The sequence below is a fragment of the Triticum dicoccoides genome, chromosome 2A (genome assembly GCF_002162155.2).
Source record: "Triticum dicoccoides isolate Atlit2015 ecotype Zavitan chromosome 2A, WEW_v2.0, whole genome shotgun sequence".
Lineage (NCBI taxonomy): Eukaryota > Viridiplantae > Streptophyta > Magnoliopsida > Poales > Poaceae > Triticum > Triticum dicoccoides.
The window spans coordinates 788,278,402-788,283,132 of record NC_041382.1 but is presented as its reverse complement, the minus strand read 5'-3'; the positions used below and the strand labels follow the sequence as shown (position 1 = coordinate 788,283,132).

Sequence of the window (4,731 nt, the reverse complement as noted above, 5' to 3'; positions counted from 1 at the left end):
CTAGAAAGACAAATATTTGAGAACGGAGGGAGTAGATGTTACATGAACCGGCTCATAGGGGCTCTTGGACGTACGTACTAGGCCCTGCGTTTTTGTTTTCTTGTGCCAGCAACAAATGGATACGGACGCACAGTCGCACACCCGTGACTCCGACGAACAAGGCTGCACCACACCTCTCAGTTCGACTCTCGTTCTACTCGTCCAGTGGAGGAGGGCCGAGTCGGAGTTCATGGCGACGGAGCACAGCCCCATCGATACGGCACAGATCGACGACAATGGGTACGCATCAAGTAGATTCTTCCTGATCTGATAACCGAACGCTGATTATTTCTTCCAGAAGCGTCCTGAATCCGTTCTTATTTGGCTTCTTTTGCCGAGGTACAGATCCACTTTCATCTCCGGTGTTCCGGGCGCGAGGAGACGAGCAACTTCCAAGGCGGATGGCGCATATGGGTGTACGTGGATGATGGTCGATTATTTTGCATATGTGCTTCAGAAATGTTGTTGGTTCCCTTTTCATCAAGCTCGGCTCAATGTTTCTTCCTTGTAGCTTCATCGTAATGGATGCGTGAGATGCCAGATCTGGTACAGCCTGCCGAAGTACGAGCGCTACGTGGTGGTCAAGGGCGAGCGCGTGCACCTGTCAGACTCGGAGGATTCATCTGATAGCCCCGCCTCCGGAACAGGGCACGACGGCTACAGGGCCCCCCGCGCGCGACCGAGCAGGCAAATCCCCGCCGCCACCTTCCCCGGCGTGCCGGCGACCCCCTCCGGTGGCGATGAGGTAGAGGAGAAGGGGGAGGGAGGCCTGCGGCGCATAGTTTTCACTTTCGACGAAATTTCGCTCATTTCGAGGGTCCTCGAAACATTTACATTTCGTTTAATTTATTTCTGTATTTTAAAATTAAACGTATAAGAGAGAGCTGGAATCTAATGTAGCTTTATTCATATGCTTAGCAGAGTGGTAGGCTGGTGTTATTGCACACTTTAGGGCCTTGGTTCGAATCCCAAGGATGCACAATTTTTTTTACTACTTTACTATTCCTGCTATACGAAAATTTGACAAAAAAAATTAGGTGAGCACTAGGCGCCGGCGCACCAGCCCAAATTTGGACCGGTCACCACGCGACCGTACGATGCAACATCAGCTAGCCGTCAGATATGGTCATTGCTTCGTCGTTCTCCTCAATCATTCTCCTACAGAAATTGCAACCGCCGCGAAGAGAACATGCATGCTGCAGCGAGCGCCATTGACCTCCACCGTAATCCGCCACCAGGCGTTCGAGCTCGAAGTACCGCAGCGCAACCGGGCTTGTCGCCGCCCTCGCAAAACCTAGCCCCGCGATTCGAAAAAGAAATTGCTCCATGGAGCTTGTAGCACGGATCCGCGCCGGTTCCAACGCGAAAAACCTCGTCTGCAACCTCGAAGCTACCGCCGTGTCGCCATCCTCGTCCTCGAGCAGCCGCTCGTCGTCCCAGCATCCACCCCATCGTCGCATGACAGTGCTTATTTACTCGTATTAATCTGTGTACATGGTTGTAGCATTTTCCATCCACCATTGTAGCATCTTCGTTCTCGTCCTTCTACCTAATACCAGTACCCAATGTAGCACCTGCCGGTTGTAGCATTTTGCAGTATGTTTGTAGCAAAACATGATGCTGATTGTAGCAAAAATCAGAATCTCGTTGTGCGATGTAGCAAACCATGATGCCGGTTACAGCCGGATTGGATGCCCGTAGTAGCAAATTGCAACGCCGATTGTAGCATGTAGCAAAAATCCGCGATCCTGTCCTCGCCACCCATGGTCACCATGCTTGCCGCCTGCGGTCAGCCGTCAGCATCGGTAGTAGCAAAAAAGAAAGGCAGAAGTAGCAAAAAGCGAAGTCGGTTGTAGCAAAAAAACATGCCGATGGTTGCGCATTGTAGCTTCCCTCGACGCTGGTTGTAGCTTCCCCGGCAGGTAGTTGTAGTATTCGGCGTTGTGTTCGTAGCAAACCACGGGGATCCGTTGCAATCACTAGTAGAAAAGGGGTCAAATGTGAAGCACATTAGTGCCGGTTTGTAAAAAAACCGGCACTAATATGATCAATAGTACCGGTTCATGGCGGCGATCAATAGTACCGGTTCGTGGCTAACCTTTAGTACCGGTTCATGCCACGAACCGGTACTAAAGAGGCTGTGTTAGCCTGTGGTCAGGCTATGGCCCCACCATCACCATTTAGTGCAGGTTCGTACCACGAACGGGTACTAATGGGATTATGGCAAGCTGTTTTTAATCCCACCTCGCTCCCCTAACAAGGCTTTTACCACCTTAAATATGTTACTTCTCAAACTATCACAAGCACTTGGTCTTCATTGAACTCTATGTGTAGAATTTGTGGCTGCAATATAAGTCTTCATCGGTTTATAAATCGTTGAGGACTCATATTGACAATTCAGATTGTACACAAAAAGATCATTGATGATCAAAGTATTTTCGATGTATAAGATCATATTGACAATTCAGACTGTAAAGAAATATAAGATCATGATCTAAATGCTCTTATATTTTTTGCGTTCAGTATGCACCATTCAAAGTGAGGCATCAACTTTCAACCATTTATGCCTTCATTTGCTATTTTTCATGCATTTAATGATTTGTTTTGAGAAGTAAATGACCTGGAAATTGAAAAGCACTACAAATGAACTCTGAAAAAGTTGAAACTTGGCATGGTATCATCATTTCACCCACATATCATGTTCAAAAAAGTAGAGAGGATTATGGCAAAAACTGGATGCACTTCATTTACAAACTGGACAATCTCTTTCGAAGTATTCGGGTTCCTGACGAAATTAAACTCATCTGTTACAAAGGCATTTCATTTTTTTAAACTTATTACAACTCCAGACTTTTTGTGCATTCAGTATGCATCATTCAACTACTAGGCGGGAGGAGCTCTTTAGTACCGGTTCCAACTGCTAGGCGGGAGGAGCTCTTTAGTACCAGTTCGTGGCGAACCTTTAGCACGGGTTCATGCCACGAACTGGTACTAATGAGGTTGTGTCAGGTAAGGCTGGGGCCCCACGAGCACCTTTAGTACCGGTTCATGGCATGAACCAGTACTACAGTTTCTTAGTAAGCTGTTTTTTAGTCCCACCTCGCGAAGGGAGAGGGACTAGGAGCGATTTATAAGCCCTAAGTGCAGAGACGATGAAGAAGAGGCTCAATGCTCACGTTGCTTAGCTTCAAGCCTTGAGGAATATGGTAGACTGCACGGAGCTATGTGCAGTGCAGTTTACACTATTCCGAAAGGCTTGAAGCTAATTAACGAGCATTGCACCTCTTTTTTATTTTTAATAACTTATTACAACTCCGGACTTCTTCTGTTATGGCAAAAACTAGTTGCACTTTGGTATTTTATTTTTTTAAACTTTGGTTATAACTCCAGACTTTGACCATCAAGTTTTAACTATCAACTTGACATGGTATATAAAAATAAATGAATAGAAGAAAATAAATAAAGTAGAAAAGAAAAAACTATAGCAGAACAGAAAAAAACTATATAAAAAACTACTCAGAAAAAAATAGAAAAAAATAAATATAGCAGAAAAGAAAAAAAGCTACTTAGAAATAAATAGAAGAAAAAATAAAGCAGAAAAAAAACTATATTTGCTATTTTTCATTCGTTTACTGATTTGTTTAGAGAGCCAAATGACCGTGAATTTGAAAATCACTACAAAATGAACTCTGAAAATGTTGAATTTTGACAAACTAGATAAAAAACTACTCACAAATAAATAGAAGAAAATAAATATAACAGAAAAGAAAAAACTATACAAAAAACTACGCAAAAATAAATAGAAGAAAATAAAGCAGAAAAGAAAAAAACTATAAAAAAAATTGGGGCGCTGCCCTGTGGGCCTGCTAGGCCACGGGCGTGCAATTACAAGCCCTAAAGGCCCAGCAGGCTCACAGGGCAACGCGCAGAAGTTAGGCCCAGAAGCCTGCTATATAGAGGAGTTCAAAGTGACAGTCGCGACTGGGTTTATAAACCAGTGCCGCTGCCCTTCGCCTGGCGAGGTGGGACTAAACTTTGTGCACCGCGGGTGGCAGCGCAAGGCCTTTAGTACCGGTTGGTGGCTCCAACCGGTACTAAAGGCCTTCGTTTCCCGCCGCTTAGCCTGGCGAAAATAGGTCTTTAGTACCGGTTGAATCCACGAACCAGTACTAAAGGCCCATCCTATATATATATAGCACTTACGAAAACATCAGTTTCATCTCCCCACTTCGTCTCCAACCTCTCGCGAGACATCGCCGCGCGCCGCTCGATCCCGTCGTCGCCGCCCGTCGCCCGTCGTCCCTCGTCGTTGTCGCTATCCCCGCCGCCGCCCGTCGTCGTCGTCGTCTCGCGCCGCCGCCCTGAACGCTGGCGCCATCCGTCGTCGTCGCCGCGGCGGTACATCTCTCTCGCACCCGCGCCGCGCGCACCCATACGTACGCCACCGCCCCACCCTGTACACCGCCGCCCCCACCCCGTACGCCGGCGCCCCCGCTCGTACGTATGGGGCGGCGGCGTACGGGGCGGCACTGCAGTACACACACACATACACACACATACATACACACACACACATTTTTTTACTTATTTTCTATTTTCTGTTTTTTAGAAAAGTTAATTAGATGATCGAATGTTAGATTAATGTCGAATGTTAGATGAATTAAATAGAAAAGTTAAATATATATTAATGTC

The 4,731-nt window shown here is 46.4% G+C and overlaps 1 long non-coding RNA gene across 1 annotated transcript; it reads left to right on the top strand.

The window, feature by feature from the left end:
* Nucleotides 1-193: 193 nt before the first annotated feature.
* Nucleotides 194-665, top strand: LOC119352542. The gene is made up of 3 exons (XR_005170195.1): nucleotides 194-279; nucleotides 385-455; nucleotides 551-665. It is a non-coding gene; the product is annotated as an uncharacterized LOC119352542 (long non-coding RNA).
* Nucleotides 666-4,731: the final 4,066 nt, after the last annotated feature.